This window comes from Balaenoptera acutorostrata, chromosome X (assembly GCF_949987535.1).
Source record: "Balaenoptera acutorostrata chromosome X, mBalAcu1.1, whole genome shotgun sequence".
NCBI classification, from domain to species: domain Eukaryota; kingdom Metazoa; phylum Chordata; class Mammalia; order Artiodactyla; family Balaenopteridae; genus Balaenoptera; species Balaenoptera acutorostrata.
In genome coordinates, this window is record NC_080085.1 from 44574019 (window position 1) to 44594367 (window position 20349).

A 20349-nucleotide genomic window follows, 5' to 3' on the forward strand; every position below is an offset into this window, starting at 1 on the left:
TCAGGGACCACCCAGGCCACTGTGAGCAACACAGGTGTGTCCTGTCGTAGATACCCTTCCCACATTACTGCCAGATGTACGACAAACATACCCTTTCCCCATCTTGGAAAGAAGAGAGGTGGGGTGGAAATGTGAGACTGAGCATTTTCACCAAAACAGACTGAGCGTTTGTATATGGGGACCATTCACTTCATTGCATCCAACCACACTTTCCAGATTAGAAGTAAATTCAGTCAGTGGGTTTCCCCTCCCACCCCCTTACTAACCAGTTTGGAGGGTGGACATTCGTGACGAAGATCAGATCAGCCAGGGAGAATAAATACACCAAAGCGCCCGTGGAGTCTGAGGAGCATGAATGAGTCTGTGATCTCAGCAACCCCTCCCCACCAGCTCCTCTTGTGACCATGGGTCGCAGAGGCAAGAGTGGGGCCTGGAGGGGGAGGATGGAAGTCTTCCTGCAACTCCACTGCTGCTTTGAGACCACCACTCCCCACTCCTCGACTTGAAGAATCACCGGTGAGGATCATCCCAGTTCTCGACTCTGTCATCTATTCAACAGTCCTGATGATTCTTAGGAATTTTTGGAACCTGCATCCTGGTCTTCTTGGTTTGGGGAACAGAAAATTACATACCTTGCAAGCACACAGCCCTCTGCTTCTACTACCCTGCGTCTTTGATTCCTTTCAAGCCAAGCTTCTTGAAAGTGTAGGCTCCAGGAGCATCCTTATCTGGTTACCTCTCGATGATTCCTCCTCCATGTGCCCCATCCACGCGACATCCCCTTGCTAACATCTCCCAAGAGCTCCATGTCCCAAACCGTAGTACCCGGTGCTGTATTGGCCACAGAGACATTCCGTTTTTAAAAACGCTTTCCTGTGTCAGAGTCTGTGACAGCAGCTCATCCTGGCTTTCCTCCTACCTCTCAGTCCATTACTTCTGAGTCTCATTGTCTGTCCATTTACTTTGATCCCCTCCTAAATCTTGGTTTTCTTTTCCTCTGGTTTCCAACCTCTGCCCCATGCTCCTCCATTCTATACATGATCTTTGGGTGACCACATCACCCCCCCCCCCTCCAGAGCTTTTACCCATCTGACTTGTTTTCATCTGTATCCCCCTGTATGCTGATGGCTTTGCCCATCGCCAAGTCTACCTAAGGAATCTCAGCTGGGCCCCAGAGTCCCCACAGGCCGAGACCTACGGGACATCTGCACTCAGACCTCCCACAAGCCCTGCAAATCTGCTGCTGGCCCCAAACCAATGTTCCCCATCTCATGGATGGGCACTGCCATCTACCCAATTCCTTAAACCAAAATCCCGGGGACGCTGCTGGGTGTGATCTCCACCGCGCCATGACTCCCCTGGACCTGCTTTGGAAAAGGCTAACCCGTGACCTTCATGTTGCCACAGATGTGGATTGTTTCCTCTGTGAGGCCTCGTTCTTGGCAGACACACTCTGAGCGGGTCCTGAGCACAGGCCTACGCCCTGTTTTGGATCTCCGAGGAGAACCTGGGCACTGTAACACGCCTAATAGATTGAAAGCCTTGTCTTTAGCAAGACGATGAGTCAGGACATAGCAGTGTAAGCCCATCATTTGGGAATGTGCAGATAAATATCCAGAAGAGATCCCTGAAAGAGAACGTTTGTGCAGGTGGGTGTTCATGGGTGTGCATGGAACAAGGGATTGCTCAGTTGTGCTTTTCACAATAAACATCCTGGTCCTATTTGGTCTTTATCTGAGCACGGGAGTTAATTTGATAACATAAATTATACTAAAAAGTTTAAAAATGCAACTCAGCACACTCAGCAGATAAGCCGACAGCTGATCCTTCTGCATCAACGGCTACAATTCTCAGCCATCTTTAATTTTCAAAGAACTATTCTGATCTGTCGCATGAAGTTAGCGCCACAATGTTTCAGAAATCTTTTCAAGTAACTAAGCACAAGGGATCCTGACAAGAACTAAAGAGTACTAAGTTTCATTAGCAAAAGCAGGATTTTAACTGTAAAATTTTGGATTCAGGAACATGGAGCAGAGCAAGTACAAGGTCAGTTTTAAAACAAGCGTTGGGCGTGTTGTCCCTTTCCTCAGCCTAAGATATCTGCGAAGCATAGCGGGTCATGGTGAAAACCTGCTTTCCTTGTAGAGAGGAGTCTCAAATTTCAAATCTAAAATGATTTCCTCCTGTAAGGATGGTTCTGTTCCCACAGCTGCAATCTCGGCTTTCATAAGAGAAGTTTTCAGATAATGCTCATGCTGGGGCCACGTTCCAGACCTACTACTTAAGACTCTCTGGGGATGTCCTGCTTTTAAAGCCTCTCCAGGGGAGATCTGATGCACAACTTAGGTTGAGAAGCATAATTGCATGATGCTTCACCTGTCCTGGTTTTAAATAGAATCTTGAGCTTCAGAGCCATGTTTGTTACTAATGAAATTTTTAAAAATTTTTATAATGTGTCTTATGAGATCTATTATTTTTAATGTTTGTTTATTTATTTATTTGTTTATTTATTTGGCCGCGTCGGGTCTTAGTTGCGGCACGTGGGATCTTCGTTGCCGCACACGGGATCTTTTGTTGCGGCGTGCGGGCTCTTTGTTGTGGCGCGCCGGCTTAGTTGTCCCGCGGCATGTGGGATCTTAGTTCCACGACCAGGGATCAAACCCACGTCCCCTGCATTGGAAGGCGGATTCTTAACCACCGGGCCACCACGGACGTCCCCTGAGAGCTATTTTTGACATACTTATTTCACAGCCATATTTAGAACAATTTCAATGACTCGGTTGTGTGTCATGCCCCCAAGTCCCCTTCCTTATCAGACACTCAGGCAGGTGGAGGGGAGGGAACGGACCTCAGTCCTGGGGGCAGAAGGAGGCTGGATGGGGTTCCGTTGTCTTGGTTACCACTCTGCTGAGCATCCCCCCTGGGTTGCTGAGCTCAGGCAGGGGGCCTCATGCCCAGGCTACAGGTATTCCTGTGACCAGAAGTTGGAGCTAAGGGCTGAGATCCGTTACCAGAGAAACGCAAGCTGGGTCCATGGGATTCGAGAAGAATGGAAAAACAGCTAAGTAGAATTTCAGACGCAGGATGGATTATGGGAGCCTGCCCAGAGCCATTGACTTGTGGTCACACAAAGGGTGCCTGTGCATGAACACACAGAGGCACGCTAGACATGTGTGCTCACTAGCAATTCTGTCCTGATGTGCACAGTGGCTGTTTCTGGAGGGAGCATCTAGCACATATGGAGGAGGCCGGACCCAGAACACGGAAGGGGGGGATTCCTCATTGTGACAAAAGCAGTGGCATATCTTTTCCCGCATGACTTACTTGGACATCTGCATTACATTTCCTAAACTGCTTTATTGAGGTATAATATACATACGACAAATCACACCCATTTAATGCACCCAATGCAGTGACTTTTAGCGAATTTACGCGGTTGTGCAACCATCACCATAATCCAGTTGTGGCACATTGCCAGAACCACAAAGAGATTACGTGTACCCATCAGCAGTCAACCCCCAATAGTACCTCCAGGCCCAGGCATCCTCTAATCTAATTTCTATCTCTGTAGATTTGCCCTTTCTGAGCATTTCATATAAACTGACTCCTGCAGGAAGGGGCCTTTTGTGTCTGAGTTCTTTCACTTAGCATAATGCTTTGGAGGCTCACCCATGCTGTAGCAGAAAGCAGAAGTTCATGTTTTGCACGATGCACGGGCTAGAACCTTCAGTCAGTGTGGGAGAGAAGTGGCTGAAGCAGACATCCTTGCCTTGGTCTGGATCTCAAGAGGAAAGCATTCATTCTAACACTACTAAATATGACAGGACGAGAGCTGGATGTTTCTCGGGGATGTCCTTCAGCACAATGAGGACGATCCCTTGTATCCCGAGTTGGTTGACCGTTTTTATCATGAATGGGTCTTGAATTGTGTCAAATGCTTTTTCTTTGTCTACCAAGATGACAGGTGGTTTCTGTCCTTCATTATATTAACATGGTGCTTGCCTTAACTGAAGTTGAATGTTAAACCAATATTGCAATCCTGGGATAAATCCTGCATAGCCCTTTGCAAATATTGCTGGATTTGGTTTGCTAATATTTTGTTGAGGATGTATGTATCACTATTCATGATAGATGTTGGTCTATAGCTTTCTTGTGATGTCAAGTCTGGCTTTGGTAGTGGGGTAATACTGTTCTCACAGGATGAGTTAGGAAATGCTCCCTCCTCCCTCCTGTCTATTCAGGAAGAGTCTGTGAAGGATGGATATTATTTCTTCTTTAAACATTTGATAGAATTCACCAATGAAACCAGGAGGCCCAGGGCTTCCCTTTGTGGGAAGGTTTTTAAATTAATGATGCGATATCTTTACTTGCTATAGGTACATACATTCCAATCTGTTATTTGGCCATTGCGGTTTGTTTTTTCCTTTTTTAAATAGACCTTTATTGGAGTATAATTGCTTCACAATACTGTGTTAGTTTCTGTTGTACACCAAAGTGAATCAGCCATATGCATACATATGTCCCCATATCCCCTCCCTCTTGAGCCTCCCTCCCACCCTCCCTATCCCACCCCTCTAGGTCATCGCAAAGCACCGGCCATTGCGTTTTAAGCCAACTGCCATCCAATATTTTCTGGCCTCTTGGTGCCTGTGGCTCGGTCTCTGGCCTAGAATTTGACATGCTGGACATCTCTGGACATCACGGGATTCTGGCTCCTACTCTGTAACTTGGGAGAGTATGCTGTCTCAGATGGGAACCCCAGACCACGTACACCCAATACACAGGTTGGGGATACAGACACTTTGAGGTGGGGATGGGGTGGCGCTGCTGATTCCCTCATTTACACCCGCCCATCCATCCTCCAGGCGCCCTCATGCAGGCTGTGGGTAATTCTGCAGTTGGGACTGGCCTCGGCAAGTACCCAGCATACCCTGCTCCGCTCCTCCCACCCCCGCCGCCATGTCCACTTCATCCCACCCTGATCCTTGTCACTCCTCTCGTCTCCTAGCAACCCAGCCTCACAGAGGATCAATGATGCACTTGCCACCACATCTATGGGTGTCAGATCTCTCTCTGATTAATGACTCAACTCCCGAGGGCAGGGACTGGCTCTGCAATTCCTCCTCACCTCCCCGTCTCAACAGCCAGCCTGGCGTGGAGTGGGGGGATGTAACGGATACAGTGAAAACCTTCATGATTGGCTAAATGGTTGATTGTGGTTGGCAGGATTGACCTGGGTTGGCTGCTGGAGTGAGCCCGTGACATCACCACCCTGGTGAACTCGTGCCAGGTGGGGATGGTTATCCCCGCCCCAGTGCATTGTGGGCAGGATCAATGATGTATCTTACCCAGACTTGGTGCCACCAGCTGTGAACGGACACTGAAGTCACCAGCTCTTCCCACTTCTCCCCAGCCTTTACGGAGGGTACGGTTGGGAATGCTTAAGAGTGTGGGCTCTGACAGAAATAAACCCCTACGACAAAGGAGCCAAGAATATACATTAGGGAAAAGGCTGCCTCTTCAATAAATGGTTCTGGGAAAACTGGGCCACTTTCTTACACAACATACAAAAATAAACAAAAAACGGATTAAAGCCTAAATTGTAAGACCTAAAACCATAAAACTCCTAGAAGAAAACGTAGCCAAGTATGCTCTTTGACACTGGTCTTGGCAGTAATTTTTTGGATATGTCTCCTCAGGCAAGGGCAACAAAAGCAAAAATGGACAAATGGGAGTACATCAAACTAAAAAGCTTTTACACAGCAAGGGAAACCGTCAACAAAACAAAAAGGCAACCTGCTGAATGGGAGAAGATATTAGCAAGTGATATATCCGAAAAGAGGTAGATATCCAAAACATCTAAAGGACTCATAGAACTCATTATCAAAACAAAACAAAACAAAAAACAAACCAAGAGCCCGATTAAAAAGTGGGGCAAAACACTGAATAGACATTTTTCCAAAGAAGATAATGCAGATGGCCAACAGGCATATGAAAAGATGCTCAACATCACTAATCATCAGGGATTACAAAATCAAGACCACAGTGAGGTGCTTCCTCATACCTGTCAAGTGACTATTATCAAAAAGACAACAACAAGTAAGAAATGCGGGCGAGGATGTGGAGAAAAGGAAACCCTCATGCACTGTTGGTGGGAATGTAATTAGGTGCAGCCACTATGGAAACAGTGAGGGTTTCCTCAAAAACCTAAAACTAGGGGCTTCCCTGGTGGCGCAGTGGTTAAGAATCCGCCTGCCAAAGCAGGGGACACGGGTTCGAACCCTGGTCCGGGAAGATCCCACATGCTGCGGAGCAACTGAGCCCGTGCGCCACAACTACTGAGCCTGCGCTCTTAGAGCCTGCGAGCCACAACTACTAAGCCCGCGTGCCACAACTACTGAAGCCCGTGAGCCTAGAGCCCATGCTCCGCAACAAGAGAAGCCACTGCAATGAGAAGCCCGCGCACTGCAATGAAGAGTAGCCCCCGCTCGCCACAACTAGAGAAAGCCCCCGCACAGCAACGAAGACAAAACGCAGCCAAAAATAAATAAATAAAACAAATTAAAAAAAAAAACCCCAAAACTAGAACTACCATATGATCCAGCAATTCCACTTTTTGGTATTTATCTGAAGAAAACAAAAAACACTAATCACAGAAGCTGTATGTACCCCTCTGTTCACTGCAGCATTATTTACCCTAGCCAAGATATGGAAGTGCCCATCGATAGATGGATCAATAAAGAAGAAGTGGTATACATATACACAATGGAATATTACTCAGCAATAAAAAAGAATGAAATCTTGCCATTTTCGACAACATGGATGGACCTAGAGGGTATTATGCTAACTGAAATAAGGCAGACAGGGAAAGACAAATACCACACGGTTTTATTTGTATGTGGAACCTCAAAAACAAAACAAGTGAGCACAGGGAACAAAACAGAAACAGAGTTAGAGACACCGAGAACAAACTGGTGGTTGCCAGAGAGGGAGCGGGTGGGGAGTTGTGTAAAAGAGGTGAAGGGATTAGGAGATACACACTTCCAGTTATAAAATAAATAAGTCACGGGGATGGAATGTACATATACGGAATATAGTCAATAATATTGTAATAAGTCTGTATGGTGACAGATGGTAACCAAGCTTATCGTGGTATTCATTTCCTAATGTTTAAAAATGTGGAATCACTTTGTTGTGCGCCTGAAACTAATACAATATGGTATGTCGATTTTAATTAAAAAAATAAAGAGTGTGGGCTCTGAATCGAGTATGCCTAGGTTTGTGGGTCACTCCTCCTCTGACGGCCTGTGTGACCCTGAGCAGCTCCCCTAAATTCTCTGTAGTCTGCTTTCCCACCTCATCAACTAGGATTTTTTTTTAATTTGTTTATTTTATTTATTTATTTTTGGCTGCGCTGGGTCTTCGTTGCTGCGCACGGGCTTTCTCTAGTTGCAGCGAGCGGGGGCTACTCTTCGTTGCGCGCTTCTCATTGCGGTGGCTTCTCTTGTTGCGGAGCCCGGGCTCTAGGCATGCGGGCTTCAGTAGTTGTGGCGCGCGGGCTCAGCAGTTGTGGCTCACGGGCTCTTGAGCGCAGGCTCAGTAGTTGTGGCGCACGGGCTTAGCTGCTCCACGGCATGTGGGATCTTCCCGGACCGGGGCTCGAACCCGTGTCCCCTGCATTGGCAGGCGGATTCTTAACCACTGTGCCACCAGGGAAGTCCCATCATCAATTAGGATTGATATCTTGCAAAATGATGGGTCTGCGAGAGATTAAATAAGGTGATAGAAATACACTGAATATTGTCTGATACCTGGGAAAGGATCAACAAACGTGAAATGCCATTTTACCCGTGCTAAACACACCCCCAGTGACTGTCTGAATTCAGGCCTTTGAGTTTCAAGAAGAAAAGCCCTGCTTGACTTACCTTCTCCCTTGGAGCTGGGAGACAAGCCTGGCAGGATGGTTGAGCTCCCAAGCTCTCTGATGAGATCACGAGTTCAGAATCCAATCAACTTACCTGCTCTCCAGCGCCTCTGTCTGCAGAAGACTCGTAGATTTCTGCAGAAATACAGCTCAGAGGACTAGCTAAAAGCACAGACTGACAGAGAGCAGAATTCATTTTCAGTTCAGAAGAATCTCATGGGCACTCGCGTGGTATACAACATTGGACTCCGGGTGTGGGGAGAAAAAGTAGATTTCATCGCTCATGCCTCCTGAATGAAAAGGGAAGCTATTTATTAGGAGAAAAATGTTTGCGAATCACAGATCTGACAAAGGGCTTATATTCAGGATATGTAAGGAATTTTTAAAAGTCAACAGTAAGAAAACAAACAACCCAATTAGGAAGTGGGATAGGGACTCAACATAAGCGCGTAATACAGTGTTGAACATCATAAACCTTTAGGGAACTTCAAATTAATACCAAGATGAGATACCGAATCTCGTATTGGAAAGGCTAAAATCAAAAGTCCTGGCAACACCCGGCGCTGGTGAGGGTGGAACTCTCACACTTTTAGCAGGTGGGAATGCAAAACAGCACAGTCACTTTGAAAAACAGTTTGGTAGTTCCTTAGAAACTTAGACATACATTTACTTATGACCCAGCAATCCCACTCCTGGGTATCTACCCTAGAGAAATGAAAAGCCTGAACATGCATGCTTAGAGCTGTTCTATTCACAACTTCCCCAAAATGGAGACAGTGCAAATGTCCTTGTGTGGATGAATGGATAAACAAATGGTATCCCATGCAATGGCCACCTGCTCTGCACTGAAAAAGCACAGACTGTCGATAGGTGCCTGTCAGCTTCATGCAAGATGGTGCACTGTGCTACATGCGAGAAGCCCATCTCAGAAGGCTACAGGCTGCGTCACTCCCTTTACAGGACACCCTGCCAAGGACAAACTACAGTGAAGGAGGACAGATCCTTTCTGTCAGGGATTGGGAAACATCCCAAAGGAAGGGGAAACAACAAAGGGGCAGCACCTGGGCGTTTTCGGGGGTGATGGACTGGGCCTGTGCCCTGGTCACGGTGGTGGTCACCTGAATCTCTCCATGTGTTAGAGCTCATAGAACTGTACACCAAAAGAAAACCAGGCTGGGGGCTTCCCTGGTGGCACAGTGGTTAAGAATCCGCCTGCCAATGCAGGGGACACAGGCTCGAGCCCCGGTCCGGGAAGATCCCACATGCCGCGGAGCAGCTAAGCCCGTGCGCCACAACTACTGAGCCTGCGCTCTAGAGCCAGTGAGACACAACTGCTGAGCCCGCGTGCCACAACTACTGAAGCCTCGCGCGCCTAGAGCCCGTGCTCCGCAACAAGAGAAGCCACCGCAATGAGAAGCCCGCGCACCGCAACAAAGAGTAGCCCCCGCTCGCTGCAACTAGAGAGAGCTCGTGCGTAGCGACAAAGACCCAACGCAGCCAAAATTAAATAAATAAAATAAATACATTTATAAGAAACAACAACAACAACAAAAAGAAAACCAGGCTGATCTTACTATATGCTAATTTGAAATATCCAGTGGTAGATTTTGAAGTAGGTGCATCTCTCTATATTCTTTGAATAAATATATCTTGGGTGAAGCTAACAAAAATTACATCAAATGCTATATTAGAACTTTAGATCAGCTGCTCAGGCACTGCTCTTTTCTAGAGAGCTAGTTTTCTCAGAGGACTGTTACTTACGAACTTTAGTAACCAAACAGCGGCTCCCAGCACATTCAAGGGCAAGAAATAAAAGGACACTACTGAGACATGGTTAGAATCCTATGACTTGCCTGTGTACACAGGCTAAGATGATCACACCTCCCAGAAAGAGTCTCTTCACATTTCAGTCACTGAGATCTGTATTTCAACCAGTTAGTTCAGTTCTTCTGGGCCATCGCCATCCTGTTACACAAACATTTGGGGTCAAACATTTGGAAAATGATCTTAACCCAGTTAACTCCCAGCCAATTTCCACGTGTCACAAGGAGTCTCTCAAGATGATATTTCTTCACGTAGAAAGTCAATTCTCAAATAAAGAAAAGATTTCACACACACACACACACACACACACACCCCTTGTAAAAAAATACTGAGACTTTAGAAACTGACTCACAACTAACCCACGTTTGATCATTCTTTTCTCTCTTCTTCTCCCTCCATCCACTCTGTGAAATGAATATTTGGCCATGCTATCTGTACGTGCCCCACGAGCTTCTCAAACCACACACACGACGTGACTCGTGAGCCTCTACACAAGGCATTAACCCCAGCCAGCCCTGTTGAAGTCGGCTACCTGGGGGCAGGGGGGTGGCTGGGGCAATGAATTCATCATCTCACCCCATTTCATTCCTTCCACAGTCACTTGCCCCACATGAATAAGGATCTTGCACCAACTCTCTGCTTAAATCACCGCTGCCTCGAGTCTCCATCGTCATCTCACGTAGCTTCTGAGGAAAGGGAACAGATTTTAGTTGAGATGAGTGAAGCCAGAGAGACAGCCCATTGGTCAGAGCTTCAGTTTGGGAGGTGATGTCTCTCGATGTACTGCTTCCCCACTACGATGAATAATTTAAAAGTCAGCTTGGCTTGGCTCTGGTGCCCCGTTGTTCAGATGTTAGCCACTAGATGGTGCTGTATGAAGGTATCTGTGGCTGTGATCGACACTGCGACAATCAGTAGACTTTAAGTGAAGCAGGTTACCCTCCATAATGGGGCGGGGGGGGGGGGGCGCTTCTTCCAATCAGCTGAAAACCTTAAGGGCAGGGATTGAGGCTTCCTGAGGATGAAACAATTTAGCCTCAAGACTGCAGCCGAGAAACCCTGCGTGAGACTCAAAGTTGCTGGCCTGCCCTGCGGATTTCGGACTCCAGACTGCAACCTGATTTCCAGCCAGCCGACCCGCCCTATAGATATCAGAACTGCCAGCACCCACAATCCCATGATCCAGTTCCCTAAAATAAATCTCTATCGGTTGTGTTTCTCTGGAGACGCCTGACTAATACGCCCCCAATATGTCACATCTTTCTCAGTCCAACCCAAAGACATTGCCTGAGTCACCATATTATCCCGCGCCAGGTGCTGTGGATTAAAGAAGTGTGATGGGGGATGCTGCTGTTTTTTTAGTGCCTTCCTCGTGTCCGGTCATGGGCGCTATAGGTGTTTTACATCCGTTATCTCCCTCAGGTCTCCCAACAAACCTCACCAGCAGGCAGACTTATTGCCATTTTACAGATGAGGAATCTGAGGCTGAAGGAGAGTGACTGGGCTGGCAGGGGCTGCACTGGAACCCCGCTTGAGTGTAAACTGTGAATTCTGGGGTGGAGGGAGATGACTTTGGGGAGAGGAGTTTGGGGACAGGTCCCAGAGAGTTTCCAGTGCCACGGGGGAGCAGCAAAACATCACACCCTTTGCTACCAGCCCTGGGCACCCTCCCGCAATGGAAGCAGCCCCAACCCATCTGAGGACAGAACTGGCATGAACTGAAGGACGCACACAACAGAAGATGATGTCCGTCTGTGGCTTCCAGTTGGGAAGACGCCCCAAGGAAGAGCCAGGCTTCTGGTGAGGGGTCATCCAGGTGTGAGGGGAAAGCTCGAGGAGCGTGGCAGAGAAAGAAAGAGCCTCTAGGGCTGGACACAGATGTCTAATGTGATCTTGAAGTTCTTCCTGGAGCTCCTGCAGGGCAAGGCCTGACCTACAACCTGCCCCGTGGCAGCGTCAGTAGTTGTTATGACAGGGAACGTGCCAGCACATTTCTACGCCTGCCTCATTCCATACTCACAAATACAACCCTCCTCAGTTCGTATCGTTATTAAGAATAATTAACCCATTTTCAGGTGAGGACAGTAAGGCACAGGGGGCCAAGTAAATTTCTCAAGATGATATGATAGCAAGTGGCAGAACTGGGCTGAAAGGAAGGTTGTCTAGAATCAGAGCTAGTGCCCTTACCCACGACACCATACTGTTCCCTCAGAAAAGGAAAAAAGGAAGGAAAAAGAAAAAAGGAAACCCACGATGCTCACTATATCAGGAAGTCTGCTTTGGGCTGTGAGTAAAGAGAAAACTCCTCAAACCGGCCTAATCGGAAAGGTAACGCACAACCACACGGCATGGAGCCAGGAGACAGGGCAAGCTCAGGCGCAGTGTACATATACACAGAGAGCAGTGGGAGCACAAAGGAGGGCACGGGGGGAGGATAAGGCGCAGGAGTGGCTACAGAAGCAAGGGGAAGACGAGCAGAGCAGAGGGACAGAGCTCCCGGGGACCTGCCCCAGGACACCGGTCAGCGGGTTCACACCGTCCATCCTGCTGATGGGAGCCCGAGTGACAGCTACACCTCTCACCCACGAAACAAAGCAGCCTGGCTGTCCGGGCTGTATTCATCCAACAACTACTCACCCAGGGCCCACCTGGTCATCAATGCCCTCAGCAAAGTGCCCAAAGCAGCCACAACCTAGGACAGACCTCAGTCTCAGGAGGCTCAAGATTATCCAAGATACCAAATCAAGGGGAAGAAAAGTGGGGAAGAGACGACACCAGACACTCCCAACAGAGTCGGGATAGAAGACGGGATGCTCCTCACCCGCTCCAAGGAACAGAAATTTGAGCCGAGGATTTTCAGTGTTCGCTCATTGACAGTACGCGTTTTCAGCTGAGAAACGGCTGCTATAATAGTTATGCACCAGGAAGGGGAAACGTGGGTGTTACTCTGGTACAATAGGGTTCTGGACAATGTGGGGATAAAAGACACAAACAGCCCCTGGACCAACGGAAAACTGAGCAGAGAGATTTGCTCTAGCCCCTCATTTCGGATATACTGTTTGCAACAAACAAATTGACAGCATAACAACAGCTACACTGCTCTGGGCGTGTACCTCACGTCATCATCACTCGCAAGACGGTAAACATGTTCTGAGCACCTGCGGGGCACCAGGCTCCAGGACCTGTGCTTTCGCAGACTTTGTGCCCACGGGAACATTTCACGCAGGAAAACGGTCCTCAAGGAGCTCACAGTGTGGCGGGCAGGGAGCCAGACTGAAGACAGTGGCGAAACAAGCGTGATGAGAGCCTTGGCCGCCGGAGCCACAGGATGCTGGGATCAGGTGGTGAGGAATGGCTTCGCCCGGGGGTGGGATAATATATAATAGTATTGTCCCCATTTGCAGATGAGGGAACTGAGGATCAGAGAGGGTAAGCATCTCGCTCAAGGTCACACTGCTAGGTAGTGGTCCTGACCGGTTTTCACCTACGTCTGTTAACATGCAAAGGTCTCTGCACTATTCATTATACCAATCTCTCTCTCTCTCTGAATGCTGTCACCTATTTTAATTCACCATCACCACCTTAAACATTCCCTTGGCTCTACTTACTCCTTTAATACATAAATAATCTGCTGAACAAAGTACAGATTTCCTTTGAGCACATCCAGCCTCTCTCCACTTTATAAACAAAATTTCCTTGCCGGGCACGTCGGCCCCGCCCAACCCGGAGGTTTACATTGAGTCTGTATCGCACTCACAAGCTGGGTGAAGAAAATGGGTCACTGAGATCTGCAGTTTTACTCACCTATTTCACACAGTCTCAAGTACAATTTTAAATGTAGCCAATAGTCAAGGAAAAACAGTAGAACCACTGCTTCCCTAAAACAGCCACTCACAAAACATTTCATTGAATGCCAACGCGTTCTAGGTAGGAGACCCAGCCCCTCTCATAGGGAGTTGTGGGAATTCTTTTCCTTAAAATATGGAAATCCTTTCTTTGTATCCATTTTCTCTGTTGCTGGTGCCCTGAGAGACTCAGGCAAGCAAAGCCGCTTCACTTTTCTATTTCTGACAAAACAAACAAGCAAAACAACCCTAACCCACAGGCACACAGACATATCTAATACACCCAATAGACGTATGTCAAATATAAGGAAATGGTTATTGGAAACACAAACGGAGACCCCCTAACTAATCATAGATCCAACTTTCTGACCACAGTAGAGGTCTACTGCCCAGGATCAGCTGTACTCCAGAAAACCAGACCACCAAAGACACCTTCCTTTTCTAATTATTATACACTGCTGCTTGTCGATTCATGTGGTAAAAGTTTTCAAAATCATTCCACACCAACACAGGAATCAAAGAGCCTGTTAAAAGTATGTACCCATTCCTAGTCGTGTCACATCATGACCCAATTCTCTCACACACTCTCGAGGAAGAATTCCTCTGATGCGTTCAATACAGGAAACGCATTTGCCTTGAAAACACTTCAATTATTTTGTCTCATTTTGTGAGGTGGGACATGAGGTGGGGAGGGAGGTGATGCCAAGGAAACAGACAAACTATTTCTGAACCTGTTGAACACTGATTCTAGCCCAGTTATCCCGGGGGTCGACCAAGGCCCACTGGAAGTTTCAACATCGTCTCTTTCGGCTTAAAACATGGCAATCCCCAACCAGAGAAAGAGAAATAAGCCATACACAGACTGTCCAACAGGAATTCTGATACTCAAGAGGTAGGGCATCTGCGGAAAGCAACTGTTCTCTCAGAGAGAGCACCGACCCCAACTGGCTAAAGAGAAGGATTCTGGTCCTGTGACACTAACGCACACCTGGTCGGTCCTAGGGAGAAGTCTCCCTCTGTCTGCGTGTCTGTCCCTGTCTCCATCCCTCACTCTCGCACCTTCTTTCCCGGGATCAGGTTTCCGCCATCAGGACGCCAGTGCACCGCCTCCCATCCTCAGACCTGGCGGGAAGGCGGGAGTGGCGGGGGTGCGGGCCGCGCCGGGAATAGAAGGGTTAAGACCACCGAGGGGAGGAGTCCTCCGGCGTCCTATACAGGCTACCCGCCCTCCACGGGAGGAGGAGGAGTCTGCGGGTCTGCGTCTGAAGTCATAGGGATGCGACATTCCCCGCCCACCCCCCCCCCCCACCCCCCCGCCCCTTATAGAAGCAGGGTCGCCTTAGGCCTTCCCTGGGTTGTAGTGGGCCGGGAGGGAGCCGGGAGTGGCCTGAAGGAGAGTAGGTTCCTCCCCGGGGACGGCGGCAGTAGGGCTGGGGGATTCGGAGAAGAGAAGGCAGTGCCCGCCCCTCCCGGCCGCGCACCGGAGCGCCTCTCCCAGGAGCTTGGAGAGTAGAAGGGACGATCGCTTCTGGAGTCGCAGGAAGAGTTTCCGGCCGCTGGAGATGACCTCGCAGACGACGCATGGTCGTGGTGGGCTATTGGGGTTGGAAGGGGGGTGGGGGCGGGCTTCTCCCTGACTGCCTGGTAATTTGTGTTGTTGCGTGCCTACGTGAGAAGCAGCTCCTGTTACTTGATTTTTTTCTTACCTAGTTCTTACCAATCACACCCCGTGTGATACATCACACTGGGAAAGACAAAACACAAACTAATAAAGAGACTGACTTTATTCTACCAATTGCGATTGGGAGAGCACCCCAGATCTGAAGATCAGACTGTCAGCAGGGTGGTTTTGCACTGTACTTCATTTCGTAGAGAGTAGTAGCCAAGTTACAGTGGGGACGTTTGCAGGTGGGAAAACCGTTCAGGGGAAGTCCCAGTCAACTGAACAGGAAATGATTATCTTTGTGACTAGCTACTTTCAGGAGGACTGACTTTTAATCTCAGTTACTAGTCATGAGACAAAAAACAAGGAGCTGGAGGGTCTGTATCTGCCCTTTAAGGAAAAGGAGGAAGGTCTGTATTTGGCCTTGTAGCAGGTAAACCCAGGAGTCACCTGAGACTTATGAGAAGCCTTATCTTGAGTCATAAGGGGAAGGGTGGTCCTTTGCAGTAAGCCATTTCGGGAACACAAAAGTCTGCAGAGATTTCTTTACTGTGGCTTTTTTCAGGGCTCAGGTGAAGTTCAACCTTGTCAACATGGTAAACATGAGCCAGGCATCTTTCATGCCTGTCCAAGTAGATAAGTCTATAAGCAGAGAGCTTCCCTTTTTGCCCTGGAAGTAATCGACGCTCGAACAGCACTGTATAGTTATCAAAAGGTTATATGTTTGTGATCTACATGAAGGAAGCAAAAAGGAGTTATTATCCCAGAATAGGACCATCATCCTCATCTTACAGTTGAGGAAACTGAGCCACGGAGAGGTTAAGTAACCTGCCCAAAGTCACAGAAGGAGTAAGTGGTGGGGCCTCGATTCAAATCTAGGTATCTGTGGCTTCATCACCTCCCTGCTAGGCAGCCACACACCGATGGTTTCCAGTTCCACCTATCAGGCTCAATCCTCTCTCCTAAACTACAGACTTCCCTAGTCAACTGACAGGTCCACAGGGAGACTGCACTCAACAAGTGCTAGGCAACTTCTGGGACACTGGGGATGACTTCACAGCGAAGAGAAGTGTTAGACAAACTTGGTCCCAAAGGCCCTGTGCCCACTCCCTGGAGGGAGTGAGGGGCTAGAGGAGGAAGAATTGGAGGGTCTGAAGGGGGGGCTATTTCTCTGAGAGACAGGCTGATGGACTGCCATTCTGCATGCATGTGACAAACACTTGTTACTTTGAATGTATTTATTTTTCTTTTACAGTTGGCAATGCATGGTACATGGTGAAAATACACAAAGCAGATATGTAAAACCAAGCAGATATATGGAGGGAAGATACATTCCCATTGTACCTAGGGAGTACCTGACAGTAAAACAGCGTGCTGCTGTGTAAAAGGAGGACATTCTCATAGACTAAATAAATGAAACGCCAGCCCCTGTAGGCCAGCTGTTGTACCGTACTACTGTACTTTTCAAGGCACTGTGCTGTAAGATTAAAAAATGTTTTCTTTAATAAATAAATAAATGAAACAGAAATTAGTCTTTTTCTTAATTATTAGTCTCATTCCCCTATCACTGTTGAGGCATCTTGGGCACAGAGTGGTTAGGTCAGCTCCCCCAAGTCATTCAGGTAATACGTGTTTGAGCCCCAAAGGCAAGGAATACTCAACAAGTCCAAACTGAACCCATCCACAACCCCTCCCCACATAGCTGCACCTCCTCTACTGTTGCCTAACTCAGGGCAAGGCAGCCTTCTCCCCAGCTGCTTAGGCCAGAGATCCTTAAAGCCATCCTTGCCTGCTGCCTCTCTCTCACCACCCTCTCAATCATCAATCCCCACCTTTCTGCCTCCTAAGTCTTTCTAAGTAAGATCCTGACACTTCTCTCCATCGGCACAGTGAGTTCCCTAGTCCACGTCACCCTCATCTCTCTCCTTGACCACCACCAGCAATCCTGATGCTTTCCAACGCATCGTCTATCCTACTGCCTGAGGAAGGTTTCTTAAGTCCTAACCTGGGCATGACACCCCTGCTCAAAACTCTGCAGGGGCTGCCCGCTGCTCTTAGGATAATGTCCAGCCTCCTGGACTAAGCACAGCAGGCCTTGCCTGCCCCCAAACGCCTGATCTTCACCAGACCCCCTCCTTCTGCTCCAAGCCCCACTTGATATTCCAGCGCACCGAGACCTCTTTCTGTTCATCAGATGGCCGGTGTGCTCACACTCGTCCTCCTTCGCCACCCCTGCCCGCCGCCCCCCCCCCGGCCCCCGCCACCCACAGATTTCACAACCTCACACGTGCAGTTCCCTCCATCTTACATGCCCTCCCTCCCTCCTCATCTATCTGATTCCTTCTTAGGTTCAGCTGTCAGGCTGGGTAGAGCCATTTCCATTTTTCCTGGGGAGTACCTGGATGAAAAGCCACAGTTACCAGATTTGATATTTTTACCGAATGGAAGGTGATGGAGATTTCATTATGAATTCCCCACATGGACACACGTTTTACTGTGGTTCACAACGAGCTGATTTGAAATGCAACCTGATGGCTGAGTTTTTCTGGGAAAGGCTTCCTTGCTAAGAACAGGATACAGACAGAAAAGCTCTCGCCTTATGTTATACGGGCCCACTGTTGCCTTTGAATATGACCTTTGGAATTTGGCCACAGTTTTGGAAGCATAGAGGGATCCAGGGTGACCACCTGCCTCACAGTGAGGAGGGATAAGCTGAACAATGGGAAAAAAAAATCTGTCACTTTATGGTATCTGTGACCCAGTAAATTGAACAGGCTTTGAACTGCCCTACCCATGGACTTTGTTTTGATGAGATTTTCACTATAGTTTATAGTCCGAGTTTCTGTTAGGACAGGAGAAAGTATATATATATATATATTTTTTTTAATTAAGTTATTTATTTTTGACTGTGTTGGGTCTTCGTTTCTGTGCAAGGGCTTTCTCTAGTTGCGGCAAGCGGGGGCCACTCTTCATCGAGGTGCGCGGGCCTCTCACTCTCGCGGCCTCTCTTGTTGTGGAGCACAGGCTCCAGACGCGCAGGCTCAGCAGTTGTGGCTCACGGGCCTAGTTGCTCCGCGGCATGTGGGATCTTCCCGGACCAGGGCTCGAGCCCGTGTCCCCTGCATTAGCAGGCAGATTCTCAACCACTGCGCCACCAGGGAAGCCCCAGGAGAAAGTATATTAACGGGTCCTCCCTATGCAAGGTTTGATTTACTAGTCCCCTGTGGTCGTCAGGGAGGCAAGGATCAGCTGCGTGCTCAGTATGGGGACCCTCTTAGGGAATCTGACAGCACCTTCCTGCAACTCCTTAGGTGTCCCCACTGCTGGTTCTGCCTGCTACAGACCCAACTGTGAGGACTGACTTCATTCAGTACAACTCCTCTGAGCAGAGCACACCTAAGTATGAAATGAAGTGTGTGCCTTTGATATGTAAAGACAATTAAAGAGATGGCAATGGCACCAGTTCCACCACCACTACCCCAACCCCCACCCCAGCCAGAGGGTGGAGTAGATGCCCAGAGGTCCCCGGCATGCTTACCTCCACACTGATGTGTCCCTAACACAGGGCGCAGTGTAAAATGGTTCACCCGGAGCCTAGTTACTGAGCTAATAATGGGAGCCGGGCATATGCGGTTTTATTTCCCATAGATCCAGAGAAGTATCAACCCCCGCCTTCCACAGACAAGGAAACAAGCTCAAAGAGGAGGTTAGGTCACTGATGCAGTAAAGGCTGGATCTGGGAGTCGAGCCCTAGTTCTGCCCGACTGCAAAGCCCGTCTTCTTTGCGGTCACGACAACCCACTTGGCTTGTGATTCAGGTGCCGAGATGCAGATGTTGTTCCGTGACAGGAAAGTCATGACTGTCCCAATACCATGTCCACCTGTGAAATGCAGGCACCCAGTAGGGCAAAGCCACCCTGAAAGGTTCTAAGACCCTCTCTGTGTTTGCCTTCGCAGGAGCTGCCTCGCAGCCAAGAAACTGGAGTCCACCGGCGCAAAAGGACTGCCTCAGAGCCAACGGCCGGGCAGGACTTCAGCCTCCCCTGTGGGGAGGCACTCTGCCATATCAGAGAGGCTTTGCAATCAACCCTCCCCCAGTTATGTCTCCACCAGTCTCACTCTATTTGTCAGATGTAAGGAACTGAGAGGCAAGCAGAGGCAGAGGAAGTGTTTTTAGTGGCTGCATGACAGCTCTGGAGCTGACCCAGCTGCCATGGTGGTCTGGAGCCAACAGACTGAGAATGGAAATCTGGCTCCACCCGTGTTCATGTCTCTGCTCTTCAGCTTGTGTCTGTCAACTGTGGATGATCCAAGTGCCACCTGAAGAACCTCCCCGCCCCGAGAAGTGTGTCCTGACCAAACACCCACACACCACACACCCCCACACACTATGGCAGGGGTCAGAGGCTCTCTTCTGTGTTCCTAGGGTTCTATGATTTACATCCTGCCATGGCTTTTCTCACACAACAGGGGGCAGTCATCTGCTTGCAGGTTGCAGCCCCCATCATCCCTGCATCCCCAAACTGACCCCAGTAGCGGAGACCTAGTGTCTGGTCGGTGCTTCGAACTTGTTTCCTCAATGAATGAAGGACCTCGACTCAACGTACTTGGTCAATAAAGGGTAGCTCTTCTTGGACCAGTTATTTCTGTGTTAAAACTGACACAGGAGAATGGAGTAAACAGGGCATATCTCGAGTCAGATTCTCTTCCCTTTGGTGGGGGGAGGAGCATTGCATCTTTCATACGATCCCTAATTCCGGAAACTCCTAATCAAAGAGGCTGCAACGTTCATTACACACGTGTGGGTCACTCTGTTGCCCCATCAGCCACAGTTCTGGCCTCACAGCGGAACCTGGGTCAAGATCCTTAGAGTACCGAATGTTCACTGAATGTCTCCCAAGTACCAAGTGGCTGGTGCCCAGTGTAGGCCCCGCAACTACGCGTCCAATCGATGGACTGTTGAATGAACGCAGGCTGCTAGTGGAGTCTGTGACGCTGTGCCCAGAGCACAGGTGTCCATGGAGTCAGGGACATGAGCACAGTTAGGAAGGGTATGTCAAGTCCAGGTGAGGCCATCAGCCTCACTCGGAGCT

General features: G+C 48.8%; 2 long non-coding RNA genes across 2 annotated transcripts; one reads left to right on the forward strand and one right to left on the reverse strand.

Annotated features, from left to right (window-relative positions):
- Positions 1 to 4583: 4583 nt before the first annotated feature.
- Positions 4584 to 14854, reverse strand: LOC130706522 (uncharacterized). Its single transcript, XR_009006751.1, has 4 exons — positions 14653 to 14854; positions 8019 to 8214; positions 5349 to 5473; positions 4584 to 4726 (listed from the first exon to the last, which is right to left on the reverse strand). It is a non-coding gene; the product is annotated as an uncharacterized LOC130706522 (long non-coding RNA).
- Positions 14855 to 14912: 58 nt separating this feature from the next.
- Positions 14913 to 19892, forward strand: LOC103000518 (uncharacterized). Its single transcript, XR_450403.2, has 2 exons — positions 14913 to 15183; positions 19214 to 19892. It is a non-coding gene; the product is annotated as an uncharacterized LOC103000518 (long non-coding RNA).
- Positions 19893 to 20349: the final 457 nt, after the last annotated feature.